Source organism: Pinus tabuliformis, chromosome 8 (assembly GCF_031772625.1).
Source record: "Pinus tabuliformis cultivar Carrire ecotype Pingquan chromosome 8, CPIR1, whole genome shotgun sequence".
NCBI lineage: Eukaryota > Viridiplantae > Streptophyta > Pinopsida > Pinales > Pinaceae > Pinus > Pinus tabuliformis.
Genome location: NC_142294.1, coordinates 289,578,951 through 289,595,414, shown reverse-complemented (window position 1 = coordinate 289,595,414; position 16,464 = coordinate 289,578,951).

The window sequence follows — 16,464 nt, the reverse complement described above, 5'->3', positions numbered from 1 at the left end:
TTTTCCCAGCCTGAGCAATGCAAGCAAGGCCAAGGCCTCTGTGGAATGTAAAGTGTGATTTCATTCTCCATTAATAATATATTTGTATTTTCTCTGTCTGTCTGATGCAATTGTGCTGCCTCTGTTAATCTTTTGCTGCTCTATACTCTAACAACTGGTATTAGAGCTTTGGCAGATTCCGACACTGATTCTAACCTCTTATACGCTCTACCCCACGTATTACATCTTCTGAGATGAAGACAACCATTGTTCGGCCATCTGAATCGAGTATTGAAGTGAGTCTGAGCAGACCATTTACAGTCTGATATTTGGTGCTGTGCGTGAAACAAAGACTGAATCTCCGCCAAGAAACTGAAGGTGTAGCTGTAGCTGTTCCTTAACGACCTTTGCTCAGAAGCCTCCTGTCACTGAAATCGCCGGTTGTGCTTTAATCTGCTGAGAACGTCTGGGTCCTGTGCCTCTGTGAATCTGTTGCACAAGGAAAAGACAGTTGTTGTAAAAAACAAGACACGGACGTGGCTGCCACACAACACCAATATCGTGGCTGCCTCAGCCAGTGCCAAAACGTGGAATTATGCGAATTATGATTTGTCGTGAGTCTTTGAGTTGAATATTTAATTTGTGGAAAAGTGTTGAAGTGAATTTATAAAAGTCCAAGTCGTTAGCCTATATTTTGTTATGGAAAATATATTTATATATGTTTCATAATCAGGTGAAGTTTGTTTTTATTAACTAAAATAAAAAAGGGGAAGGTGTTTTTATTAATAGAGATAGATTTTTTTTTGGCCTTTCAACTAAAAGTCAATAATGTGCTATAGTTAAAGCCTCTCTTCTCACAAGCGGTGTTTTTGATTTTTTTGGAGCGTGAATTTTATTGAGAATGGAGACAGCAGCTACAGATATGGAGAAGTTGAGCAAGGCTAATTTTTCCTTATGGAAATCACAAATGGAGGATATACTGATTTTGAAGGATCAATATTCGCTGATTGAGGGCACAACAAAGAAACCCTCATCAACGACGAATGAAGAATGGAATAAGCTAGATAGAAAGGTGATTGCAACAATCCGCCAGTGTCTAGCAAGTATCTAGAAAAGAATGTGTATTTCAATGTGTCTGGAAAAAAGACGACAAAAGGATCATGGAAGACGCTGCATGATCGATATGAGAAATACACGACATCAAACAAAGTGTTCTTAATGAAGAAGCTTTATAATCTCAAGATGAAGGAGGGTGCTTCAGTTGTTGAGCACTTGAATGAATTTAATATTATTACTAATCAACTTACCTTTGTTAAAATCATTCTAGATGATGAAATTAGAGCCATTTTGTTAATGTGTTCTATGCCAGACAACTGGGAAAATTTAATTGCAACTATGAGCACTTTAGCAACTGCAGGGACCCTAAAGTTTGATGATGTCAGCAACAGTTTAATGAATGAGGAGTTGCGATGCAAGTCAATTACGGAAAACCAGGGAGGAGAAGCTCTAGCTCTAGCTGATCGTGGTAGGAGAATTGATCGAGGCTGACATGGGCGATCAAGATCGAGGTTCCGATACCAATTGATGGAATTGGGAAGACTCTCCAAAAGAGCTTATCGATTACATTCAACATTAGTTTATTCATACATAATCTCAGTCGGAGATTCAATAGTGAATATGCCGATTGTCATTTATATTTCAACAACTCTTTCCGACCCCTGTCGTCTTCTTAATTATGCTGCCGACTAACACTGAATTCACCGTCACATGAACATGCATAGACGACGTCGAGATTAATATTCTAACAATGAACCCCACAATAAATAGAAATTTGCATTAAAAGGTGTAGTTGCGCATCTGTACATAGAGCAGGGATGTATTTCAGAATTTCAAATCATGAACTATGTAAAGAAAAGGAAAGAACCCCAGTTTTATGATGTTCAAGTAAGGAGGGAGCGCTCTGTGCCAAGGGATAACTGATTTAACCAAGTTTGGCATTTATGGCATGCTCTAGATCTGCTACTAGAGACAAAACTGAATTATAAGGTAAATTTTTATTGTTGAGAAAGAGGCCTACCAATGCTTTATCCAAGAAAAGGGTGCATTGGGTTTTTGGTACCAGATGGAAATAGCCTTCTTCTAGGCAAAGAAATCAGATTGAGATCCAACCTATCCAACAACTTAAATAGAAACCCTCTTAACAAATTTCACAGTATGAAATCCATGTGTTATTAATGAAAGTTTGTCATGAAACACTTCTTCGATGTATGCAAAAGCTACAACAAAGTAAACATTTCAGATGAAAAGTTTGGGTCATGATAAAATTTTTAGCTAAACGTTTTACGGGATGGAATAATTATTTAGAATTTTTATTTATTTATTTATTTTAAAATGATTTGTCTTATTGATAGATAGTAAAAATAAATCATTTTATTCTAGAGGAATTATGTCCCATCATATTTAATAGAAAATAAAAAATAGGATTTCCAGAAATTTGAATTTTTTTTTTGAATTATAGGAAAAATATGAATTTTAACTTTTTCTCAAAATTGCAAAGTTGCAACAACAAAACAAAATAATAGAGTCAACATGCTAGTGCTATAATCCCTAGCAAGGTAGAAACTATCTAGAAAATATAGCAGTACACAATTAATGAAAAAATCTCTGTATGAGTTACAAAAAAAACACACTTGATAACCAGCGACCATTTCTAACAAGCCATCACATTTAATAGAAAATAAAAAATAGGATTTCGAGAAATTTAAAAAATATTTTTGAATTATAGGAAAAATATTTATGAATTTTAATTTTTCTCAAAATTGCAAAGTTACAACAACACAACAAAATAATAGAGTCAACATGCTAGTGCTATAATCCCGGGCAAGGTAGAAACTATATAGAAAATATAGCAGTACACAATTAATGAAAAATTCTCTGTATGAGTTACAAAAAAAAAGCACCCCTGATAACTAGCCACCATTTCTAACAAGTCATCACATGAATAAGGGGGTTGTGCAATTAGTCGCATGGAACCCCAACGGATAGGTTCCTATGGGAAAGTGCAGGCTGTGTAGTTTCTTCTAGAAACTAGATCCACCTCTTTACAAGATCAAATAATATATGCACTGTTGTAGCTTTTTCTATCACCTGTTGCACAATGGCTTCAAAAGATATAGAAGCCTCATAGAGAGAACCTATGGGTTGATAGGAGACCAGTGCCTAGGGCATCATAAAAAGAGGAGTGCTTTTGAAGACTATTTGAGGGATTTCTGCTGCACTCCATATGTCATGTAGTTGGAAAAGAGATAATTCAGGGGCAAAGAGATAATTTAGGGGCTTGGTTCAATAATCCTTCATCAAAGTAAACTTAAGCAAACATATAGCTATAAATACTCAGGGGGTAAATTTGGATAATCTCAAAGAGAAATGTCTTGGTTTTGGTGGCCGACGCACAACAATAGGAAGCTTAATATTGGCGTTGTAGTAAAAACTAAGAGGAGGAAAGAAAGGAGGGAATTCGATGTAGAGGGTAGGATACGACACAAAATCCTACGAAACAAGTTTTAGTAGAAGTATGGAAGAATGAGGAGGTGAAAATGCAGAAAGAGTGGAGCCCGAATTAAGGTCTCAAACTCTATGCCTCATGAATACATTTGTCACCAAATAACATTAAGTAAATCTATGTTTACATACATGTACTGTAGGCTATTAAATAACACAAGTAAATGTGTAGTTAACACAATTACTGTTACTACTTAGCAGCATAGATACATCCATAAATGAGAGTGAAACCGACAACTTCATTACACAATTTCATAAGAGGAAAGAAATACATGAAGTGATATATTGAGGGGAAAAGATACTGCACATTGCTCTGATAAGAATTAACAAAACAATTTCATTAACCTTCAAGATGGAGTCCAAATCACTAGTCTGTTACATTTATCAATTGTATTAGCTCAAGCCCTCATGAACAAGCAAATTGAACCGATTTGGAACCACATAATTATGGCCTCATGGGTCCAGAACTCCGGAAACCTCTTTAAGTGTTTTACCTCTATCTATAAGGAGAGGGGAAGATTTGAAAAACAATTACAAAAATATCTTAGCTGAGTTCCAGTTGTCTGATCAACTAGTTGTCTCGGCATGCAAAGATTTGCTGCCCAAATCATTCCAAAGGATTTGATTACTTCTTTAAAATGCAAGAAATTACAAAATAAAAGACAAAAGGAAAACTGAATGATAGCTGAGGAAAATATCTCCCTGTCGTTCCTATGATGGCCTCTGATCACGCCACGTCTCTGCCACTATGATTGGGCCGGTTTGCCTGTCGTTTTCCACCTTAACTACTTGAACTTTCCACTTTCTAGAACCGAGAGCGATCAACTGTGGTGGCCTTGGTGGTGTCGTGGAATCACAGCTGCTGACTCATCCATCAGATAACTCCCTTCATTTCACTATCAAAGTTCTATATGGCTGTAATATAGCCATAATGTTATATCGAAGTTTTGCCTCATCGGGACTTTCCCTTAAAGACATTACAAAACAATGAGTTCCGATATCCTTTGGCCCTTTTTGTTTAGCCCCTTTCTACATTTCTTCCTCATAGGACTGAGCGCTGTGACCTGGTGCTTAGCTTTAAGGTGCTAGTGCATTTTGTTCGTGCCAGGGGCCATTTTCCCTTTGTAAAGTGCTTTGCGCCCCTGGTCCTTTAAGTTCTTCTAGACCATGTGCTAGCCCTAATATTAGAGTCCCTCTCATCGACCATTTCCAATCAGGGAAATAACTTTGGAGTTGTGATATTTTAAATTCTTCGATATGCGACCTCTGAAATGATGTCATCATTCCACATGGCACTTCATGAGTGGTGACACGTGTCACCTTGATTTGCCCCCTTAGGCCCCTAAAAAAGTCAAAACTACCTACCCCCTATCTTGTCGTACTTCCATGTCATGCGGATGTCAGATGCCATTGTAGCTTTATCGGAACCAATCATATACTGCCACATGTCTTTATCGGAGCCAATCATATGTTTCCATGTGTCGCTTATCGGAATCAAGTAGATGCCGTCCCCTGTCCTGCTAGAGGAGAGAGAAAAGGCCCTGTTCGCCTTTGGTTTTGTGATGAAATCCTTTGTAAATCTTTATTTGAATCCCCCGACGGTTTTTACATTATTGACACATTACCCATGTCACATCTCTTAAAAGGTTGTCACCTTCAAAAGTTCCGATCGATGATTTCTGATCTTCCGATGTTGTGATATTTTGATGCGTCGATCTCCTATGAGCTCCAATATGTGATGTGTGATTTCCGACACGTGGTCGCTGATATGTTGGATGCTCTGGTGGGCAATCATCGATCTCTGATGTCGCTGGACCTCCGATATGCGATCATTGATATTTCTTCCCGACCTCTAATATTGTGACCTCCAATATTATGATGTGCCTTCACAAGGCTTCAATCCTTGAAATTTCAGAGAACTTTCCAATGAAGAGGGTTCGGTTAGGCTTTGAGTCCTTTTGAAGCTTGGAAAATGACCACAAACTTCTCTACTCATTTACTCTTTGGAAAACTGAAAACTCATTTTGTAGTAAGTGACAACATGCACCACCCTTTCTCATTGAATAAACTACACTTACGTGAAAGTGAAAGTGTTTAGTGGAGCCAACCAGGAGAGCACACTACCCACTTTAATTATATCATATAATATGTATTATAGTGGGTTCATGAGGGCTACCCATTCTCCATGCCATAGGACACATCATTAACCTTCGAGGGCATTTATTTTATTTCCCCTTCACATAATATGAACAATCTAAAAAAATATCTAGAAGTAATTAATTAGGAAAGAATGATCAACCAATCAAACTTTGTTTATAATTTTAATAATAAAATATAAGCCATAAGTTGGAAACTATTGAAGCTAAATGAGATTGATTTGACATTGCATGGGCACTGCATCATGTATGCGATAACAAGGTGTTTGAAAATCATAAAGTATTAGTGTAGCTTGCTATCTAAGAGAAAGGACGAGGTGTTAAAGCTAAACCCATTTTCCACATGCATTAATATATATATTTAATATTGTTAGGTATATGGTCATGTGCTACGACATATTGTAATGAACCAACCTTGTTATCATGTTGTGTGTGGTATTAACGCTATTGATCCCAACCACTCGGTCTACACTAGATGGGTGATTCAAAAGTTTTAACCTTCTCTTCAAAACATTAGCTAATTTCATTTCCTTCAATATTCCAATCATATAGACATTGTTTGGCTAGATGTTGGAAAAATAGTTATAGAGATTTTGTTGAGATTGTATGGAACTATTAATTATTCTTAAAAGATGAAACGGTTATATTTTCAGTCAAAATATATGACTTTCCCACATAGATGAGAAGAACATAGAGAGTATGCAAGCATAATGATAATATTTGATTGATGAACTTCGTCAACTCTTATAGGACAATGGGATATCCAGGTATAACTTATTATTTTTCTTCAAGACCTTGATGGAAGCATAGTCAGTTTTTATCGCACATTAGCCAAATGGTTGATTGCACCATAGAGACGAAATATAAAGGTGGTTCAATGATAATCCTTGCACAAAGAATAAACGCTAGATGAGAATAAAAGAGAATGAGACAGAGATATGCTAGTGTCCGTAAAGAAGAAAATCCCACCCCATCTCCATGAGTGACAAACTCGGATGAGAGAGAGATATGCTAGTGCCAATATAGAAGAAAATCCCTCCTCGTCTCCATGAGTGACCAACTCCTTATAATTCTGAATGAGGTTGAAGTATCCATGAAAAACTCCTTTAACCATGAACATTGATGATGTGGCCATGCACATAGCCCAAGTGAAGATGTTTTAAACTCAACTAATGATCAACTAAATAGAACAAGGAATGTACTCATTCAAGTTAAGATATTCTATGTCTAATTGGAGACAAATGAATGTGAAGTGTCCTTTCTCTAGTTAACTAACAAGGCACCCTAGTTAACTTATGCATGCATCTAGTTAACTCAAACTAATTACCTCGTTAAATCCCCCACACATGCATGCGATCTAGTTAAATCTCAAGAAGGCACCAACTCACTCCTAAATCAATCCATGCATTCTAGTGGTATTTAATCAACTCAAGCAAGCACTCTAGTTAACTCCAAGACACTTTCAGTGTTATCCATGTGCACTAATTCAAATGCATGTGTGTTGATGTTTCCACTTGTCACCCTTAGGAATTGACATGTCACATTGAATGCATGCCATGTATAATTCTTAGAACTTACCGCATGTCATCACTTGGAATTACCACATTCATCCAGGGCATAAAAACTATTCTCAAAAATGAAATTGTGCAAAATCTCCTGGAACTAACACCAAATTATAGATCTCATTGTTCTGATTCCAACGACACTTGGAATCTACACTGCTCTTATTGTTGGTCACTTTGGTGTAGGCAAAACAATTGCTCAAATACAAAGTTATTATTATTGGCCTCACATGAATGAAACTGTATCAAGATATGTAAAAGGATGTTCTATGTGTGCTACTAGCAAGCTAAGCAATAGAAAATTGGGTTTTTACACTCCACTTCCTATCCCTTCTCATCCTTGGGAAAGTATTTCTATGGATTTTGTTGGGGGACTACCAATGTTTAGGAAAGGTCATGATTATTTATATGTTGTAGTGGATTGTTTCAGCAAAATGTGTGTGTTGATGCCATGTAAGAAACATGTTAAATATGAAAAGACCACAAAGGTGTTCTTCCAAAATTTATGGGTTCATTTTGGGTTACCTACTTCGATTATTTTTGTTCAAGATTCTCGATTTATCAGGAAGTTTTGGTCAAGTTTATGGGAATTCGTGGACACAAATTTAAATAAGCTCACAACATTTCATCCACAAACCGACGACCAGACAAAATAGTGAACAAAATAGTAGTGCATTTCCTTCAAAGATATTGTAGTAAGTATCTTAAAATTTGGGATGAGCATTTGCATTACATTCAACATGCCTACAATCGTGACAAGTATTCATCTACACAAGTATCTCCATTTGAAGCTTGTTTAGGTTATTTTCCAAAGTCTCCTTTGGATTTCATCTTTGGTAAAGATATTTTAGTAGATGGACATAATGATGTGGAAAATGCCAAACATTTCATTAAACAAATAAGCTAGTGCATCAAAGGGTACACGAACAGTTGGAGAAAATCCAAGCCAACTACAAATAAAGACATGATAAGTGTAGTATACCTAGGGGGGATAATATGGGGTACAGAGGGAGGTACCTAGGAGAATAATGTGATAATGGGATGTGCCATAGTAATAAATAAGGTGGTTAACCCGTATCATGTAAGGGACTACAAGTAGTTAGCAATAATGTAATAAGCCCATGGTATTAGATAGATGGTATTGAGGGAACCATGGTAATAACCCATGGTATTGTATAGCTGAGGCTTATATAGAGGCTAGAGACTCCCCATTGAGAGATGTCAAGGATTATTGTATGAACATGCATATGGCTTGTGGATTGCTCTCCTTCCTTGAGTGAATGTATGGTGTTGCCCTATCTTAAGGGTTTGATTAATAAAGTGAAACATTTCTATATTCAGATCTTGTTATTTCTTGGGTTTATTTCTATTATCATATATTTTTGGGTTAGATCTATATGTCTGCAACACAACTGATTTTTAAATTAGCTATATCTTCCTCATCTGAACTTCGATTCGACCGATTTTTTTTTTCAAATTAGGTATTTTTTCACAAAAAAACCAAATCTACAATTATATTATGCTGATTTTGCACTAGAACATACAGATATGACTGCAAACTTGCCGCCCTGAAAAATGTCTACAACACAACTGTTTTTTAAATTAGCAATATCTCCCTCATCCAGACTCCGATTTGGCTTATTTTTTTCCAATTGGGTATTTTTTCACCAAAAACTCAAATCTGCAATTAGATTCTATAGATTTTACACCAGAACATACATATATGATCTGTATGTTCCGGGGCATTATTTGCAGAATCTAATTGTAGATATGAGTTCTTTGCAAAAAAATACCTAATTTGAAAAAAACAATCGGCCAAATCGGAGTCCGGATGAGGGAGATATTGCTGATTTAAAAATCAGCTTTGTTGCAGACATTTTTCAGGGCGACGAGTTTGCAGATCAGATCTGTACGTTTTGGGGAAACATTTGTAGAATCTAATTGTAGACCTTGGTTATTTGCGAAAAAAACCCAATTTCAAAAAAAAAATTAGTCGAATCGGAGTCCAGATGAGAGAGATATCGTTGATTTAAAAATTAGCTGTGTTGCAGACATTTTTCGGGGGGGGGGGGCGAGTTTGCAGATCAGATCTATAAGTTCTGGTGAAAAATCAACAGAATCTAATTGCAGATCTGGGTTTTTTGTGAAAAAATACCCAATTTGAAAAAAATCGGTCGAATCGGAGTCTAGATGAGGAAGATATCGATGATTTAAAAATCAGCTGTGTTGTAGACATTTTTCAAGTCGGCGAGTTTGCAGATCATATCTGTACGTGCTAGGTCAACATTTGCAGAATCTAATTGTAGATATGGGTTCTTTGCAAAAAATGCCCAATTAAAAAAAAAAACAGTCGAATCGAAGTTCAGATGAGGGAGATCTCGCTGATTTAAAATCAACTCTTTTTTTTCAGAAATTTTTGTGACAGCGGGATAGTTGCAGTGTGAATAAGAAATTCCAGTGCCTAGATTGGGATTTCTATCACATGGGAAGAAGCAGAATGGTTGTTCCATTTCAAAAAATAGGTCATAATAGGGATTCTGAGCAATATTGACTAAATTGTGGCCATTTCAAATTTTCGCCAAGTAAGCAATTTGTTTTACAAACCCTCTTCATGGCTTATAACAGTAAGTTTTTTAAAGGAAAATATGATTGGTCTTCTATTGAAAATTTTATAGCATATCATAAGTTGGACCGTCCAGGGTGTTGGAAGGACAAAATAGGGTCTTATTTGAAAAATGAGGCCTATATATGGTGGCAATCACTTGACAGTGAGTTTCTGAAGTTATGTAGTGCTGATGAAATAGAAGAACTACTTTTGGACGAATGGTCTCATACTAGAAAGGAGGAAACCACAAAACCTAGCAAAGATTTTATTTTTACAGGAAAGAAGGAAACCAAGAAACCTAAAGGGTTATTTTCTGCTGGTATCTCCTTATTACAGGTTCATGGATTGATTCAGAAGGAGAAGATCATTGTGTCTATAAATCCTAGCAGCAAGCATAATTTTATCAATGTTAATTTGGCAAAAAAATTGCAAGTTCTAGCAAAACACATTGAAAACACACAGGTTGATAATGAGGATGTTCAAGTTTATAAAGATTTGAAGCTTTCTATGGATAAGTATGTGTTGCATTGTGATTTTTATACTTCAGATATGGATAACATGGATGTTGTTTTGGGATATCCTTGGATGGAATCTTTGGGTACTGTCAATATTAATGTGCAGAAGAAATTCATGAAGCTTTGGTATGAAAGGAAGAAAATTACATTGGAGGATATTTCCATTAAGACCCAAGCAGAGACTATGGAGGTAGAAGCACAAAGCTATAATGAAACTTACACATTAGATGATGAGCCTTTGATGGTCGACAATCAAACACAAACATCAAACCAGGTACCAGAAAAATAGGTAGTGTCCAAGGAGGCTGAAGCAAAAAATGTTACAGGTACTGATACATCAGATGAGGAATCCACGATTGAAGTCATATTGGAAGATAAACAACAACAGCAGGCACCACAATATGTACCAGACACCAATCAGGCTTCATTAGGTGGTGAAATAAAGAAAGATACACCATTGGTTAAAACTTCAACATATCACCACCCACATCACCCCGCAAGAAAACAACCAACAAGATGGCAACGAATCAGTAACAAGGACAATAACCCCCGCATGACAGATAGAGAGGGGTGACGATCCACCCATAACACAGCGACACAGAAGAGCCATCAGGGTCAACTTCCATCTTAAGCGAGTGAGACACCAGCGATATCGAGGGTTCACCTTTCTCTGGGATGGCTAGATGCACATGCATGGTACTAGTGGACTACTCTTTTGAGTAGATCTTATTATTTGTGTTCTTCTTATGTTTCAAGGACGAAACACGTTTAAGGGGGGTGAAATGTAGTATACCTAGGGGGATAATATGGGGTACAGAGAGAGGTACCCAAGAGAATAATGTAATAATGGGATGGGCCATAGTAATAAATAAGGTGGTTAACCCATATCATGTAAGGGACCACAAGTAGTTAGCAATAATGTAATAAGCCCATGGTATTAGATAGATGGTATTGAGGGAACCATGGTAATGACCCATGGTATTGTATGTATGAGGCCTATATAGAGGCTAGAGACTCTCCATTGAGAGATGTCAAGGATTATTGTATGAATAGGCATATGACTTGTGGAGTGTTCTCCTTCCTTAAGGAGTGAATGTATGGTGTTGCCCTACCTTAAAGGTTTGATTAAAAAAGTGAAGCATTTCTATATTCAGATCTTGTTATTTCTTGGATTTATTTATATTATCATATATTTTTGGGTTAGATCTATAACAATAAGCATCGGGTTGATCATGATTTCCAAGAGGGAGATCAAGTTTGGTTGTACATCAACAAGGAAAGACAACAAGGTGAAGGTAAAAGGCTCAAGCCAATCATAAATGGTCCTTTCAAAATCTTGGAGAAGATTGGTAACAATGCTTTCCGATTAGATTTTCCACCTTACATGCAAATTTATTTTGTTGTGAATGTAGAAAATTTAAGACTGTATGAGCTTCCTATGATTTTTTAATCAAGAAGAGAATGTTTAGATGTCATATATAGAATATTTTTCTCCTAAATATTTAAATGAATTATAAGAATACTAAATTCTTAATAGAAGAATAAGGACTTCACATTGAGGCAATGTGGAGTATCTTTGAGAGGGGATCAAAGGTACCAATCCAAGAAAAGGATCAAGAAATTGAGAAAGCTATACCCTCACTTACTCGCTGAGTAAAAACATACTTTTGGTGGTCCAAAAGCTTCTAGTAGGGAGGAATGATCCAGAGGATAAAAACTATGCTAAAATATTGAAGTGTTCAAAATCTCCCGAAACTGGTGCCAAATCGTATATATCATCGTTCTGATTCCAACAACACTTGAATCGCCGTTCTGATTCCATCAACATTTGAATCGCCGTTCTGATTCCAACAACACTTAAATCACCTCAATCCAACACCGTATGAGGAAGTTATCACGTTTTGACGTTTTTGAAAAACAACTAAATAATTAACTTGTAGGGTTGACTGGGCAATGTACGGATGCCACGTGGTAGTCCATATGATGATGTCATGCTGATGTCATCTACTAACCATGCAGTACAGGAGCCAATCATAAGTTGACACTTGGACCAGTCGTATGAGGACACTTGGCACATCATTATTGGTTGAAGGATTTAAGGGATGTGCCAGTCATGGAGTGACACATCGCCCAATACTGGGGTGCCACGTGGAACTCTGTATGAGGCCAAAAATTTTCTATATTGAATGGTCGACTCCGCAGAATTTGACCATGCGGCCTCCAACATACCAATTGACCGCCTAACCATTAGGCCATGGGTGGTGTTCATTATACATATGTGGTGATGTTATATTTATTATTGTTGGGTTTGACGGTTAGGGGGAGGGTCGGGCAAGCAGGGATGCTCGACAGAACCAACGGATGGTTTATTGATGCAATGTAACCACTAAGGGGGGCGCAGGATAAGGTGAGAAGGTTAAGTGCGTGCGACCATCAGCGAGATATGTGGAGGGGCAGGGCGCCATGCGCCCTAGGTTCAAGTCCTATCAACCAATGCATGACCAAGAGTGGGGAAAGGGAGGTGCCTGGTCTATGGAACACACCCCTCAATCATATGTAACACCTCGTGACTGATGAGGAGCAGAGAAATGATCGGAGGGGCTTCAAACCATAACAAAAATTTAATTTGTTATTTAAGAAAATGCCAAACCTGTCAAACGCAATAGATTGAACCCGAGATCTCCGGGTTTCATCCACCTTACCAATGTGCCAAAAAAATAGATTTTTGCCAATTTTGTAGAGCGAGCGAGTTTTGTAGAGTTTTTTGAAGGTAGATTGAAGGAGGCCTATCTTGGCCATTTTTTATCCTTTTTGAGCCCAAGAAGAGCCTACAAAAGCATTTTTGGGCATTATAGATGCAATGGAAGTTTTATTTTTGCAAGATGAGACTTGTATGTTGATGTATTTGAATATTTGAGCATATAATAAAAAGGGCCACCATTGGAAGCTCGACTTAAAGACGTAGTCCAAGAGGGGTGAACTCTGTCATCAATTTGTTGTATGTTGATGCTGCTTATTATCCATTTTGACTATTAAAAATCTGCAAAATTTACTTTAGTTTGTGTGCTTTTGCAATCATGATCCATTTCCTAAAAGACATAAAATAAATTACAAAATAATTCATGACACCTTCATTTTAAATTTAAGATCACACATCTAACCCTACTATAAATAAACATGCAAAAAATAGAAATCCCCCTAAAAATTAGGACACTGAATGCTTACCTTTTTTTTTGGGATCCTTATGCTCTTGAATTTTGTGGAGCATCTATTCATTAATTTCATTAAATTTATGTCAATTAATTAAATACATGTGAATTTCCATGTGGCCATGCATCGACAATGGTTTTTTTGATTTGAATCCTTGGTATGAATTCAAACCCAATATGAAGGGAAGGTTAGGGTGGAGGTTCCTTGGATCTATCTATGAGGTAATTTTTTCTAGTATTCTCTATCACTTATCAAACTCTAGTTGATAAATTTGGTGGTTGGTAACACTGTGCCTTTTGTTTGACACCGTTGTCATTGTCTTCTACTAGTGACCCTCTACTTGAAATTGGTGCCACTATCTTCTACTAGAAACCTTTTTCTTGAAACCACTACCATTGCCTTATGGTTGCTACCATCTTGCCATTTCATCACACCACCTATCTGCTAAAAACAAAGCTTTATATAAAACCTTCAACGATCAATTTCCCTCTACATAAAACTTAGAAACAACTGCAAAACAATCTAAAACTAATGCTAGAAATTTCCTTGGCGATGAGATGAGGAAGAGGAAGAGGATCTTTGCTATGAATTGTAAAGTGGTAAAACTTCCATGAATATTGAACAAATCAAGCATAGTTATCACCTATTTTTATACTTTGATTTACAATTGCTAATTATCACATTGAAAAATCAAACCTGAATTGATTATTACCTATTTATATATTTTGATTTACATTTATTGATTATCATGTTTGAAATCATAGTTGCAATTACAACTTTTGAAAAATTATGTTTCAATTTAGAAGTTAGAATTGTATGTTCAAATTTGTATTGTCTATTTCATGGGGTAGAATATGTAGGTTTTAACCTCGTACAGAAATTACCTGCATACGAATTCTAAAACACAGAAAATAAACAATGTGAGAGCATAACACATAAAACACATATACACAGAGATTTTCTCCTGGATCCCAAAACCGGGACTACCAGCTTGATTTTTCATTATATTCCTTTCAATGTTACAATACATATATATATACATGCCGAAGCATCCAATACCATGGACCGAAAACCATCATGTCCAAAACCATGGACCGAAAACCATAGGTAGGTTCGCCCAACCTAATATAGGGTCCAATTTTTTTTTTCCTGGGGCGCTGCCCCGGACCCTGTAGAGGGGGGCTGCTCGCCCCCCCTCAAACCCCCTGGATAGGGGGGGCTGCCGCCCCCCTGTGACCCGCCCGCTGCGCAATCAGCGCAACGAAGGGGGGCTCTGCCCCCCCTCTAACCCCCCGGTTCAATACGTAGGATAGTCGTGGAAAGAATATAACACAACCCAACGTTCTCCCACTTGTTGTTTTCTTTCCACAGGGGGCCACATGAGAGTTTAGTCATTTTTCCAGCCCTGAAATGCCCATTGTTTCTACACCAAGAGAACTTCTTAGAGCTCACAAATTTTGTCAATGCATCTGTGGTATTCTTCAAAGTGTCCACCTTTACCAACAACACCTTTTTGTCTTCTATCATATCCCTCACAAAGTGATACTAAACATCAATGTGCTTTGTCTTTGAATGATAAGCAGGGTTCTTTGCCAATAAAATTGCACTTTGGCTGTCAAAATCTATCCTTATATCTCCCTGTCCTAACCCCATACTTGAATACAATCTCTGCAGCCAAACGACTTCCTTGCTTCCATGAGTCGCTGCCATGTATTCTGCCTCTGTAGTTGATAGTGCCACTACAAATTGTTTCTTACTCATACAACTGACTGCACCTCCAAACAGGTTAAACACATACCCACTTGTAGATCTTCTCTGATCCAAATCTCCAGCCCAGTCTGCATCAACAAAGCCACGGATATCCAAAACTCTGTCCAATCCTAGTCTTCCTTGGTAGCACAAACCATAATCACTAGTGCCATGCAAATACTTGAAAACCCGCTTCACTGCTGTCCAATGCTCCTTCCCTGGTTTTGAAATAAACCTACTCAATACTCCAACTACATGTGCAATGTCTGGTCTAGTACAGACCATTGCATACATCAGGCTACCAATTTCACTTGCATATGGAACACGGGACATATCCTCTTCCTCTTCTTGTGTCTTGGGACACTGTTCAGCAGATAACTTTACACCTACAGGAATAGGAACCTTCACTAGTTTACTATCTTGCATATTAAACCTCTGTAGTATTGTCTCGACATACTTCCTCTGGTTTAACCAGAGCTTCCTCTTTTCGCGATCTCTTTTAACTTCCATGCCCAAAATATAGTTTGCAGCACCAAGATCTTTCATGTTGAATTTGGACCTGACAATTGGGTCTTCAAATCCTGGATAATTTCTTTGTCATTTCCAACTAGCAACATATCATCTACATACAAGACCAGATAAATAACACGGTCACCAATTAATTTAAAATACACACAGTGATCTGCTTTGCTTCTGGTGAAGCCAAGTCCCCGTATAAATGTATCAAATTTCTAATACCACATCCTTGGTGACTGTTTTAACCCATACAGAGACTTCTTTAACTTGCATACTAGTTCTTTCTTACCCTTCACCATAAAGCCTTTAGGTTGCTTCATGTAGATCTCCTCTTCCAAATCCCCGTGAAGAAATTCTGTCTTTACATCCATCTATTCTACCTCAAAATCAAAAGCAAAAACAACATATAAAAGTAACCTAATAGAAGTTACCTTGGCATCAGGAGAAAAAATATCACCAAAATCAATTCCTGGCACTTGGGAATAACCTTTTGCTACCAACCGAGCTTTGTATTTCTCCACCTTTCCTTTTGAATTTGTATTCTTCTTGAACACCCATTTGCTGCCAATGGGTTTCCTTCCAGCCGACAACTCCACCAGATCCCAGGCCTT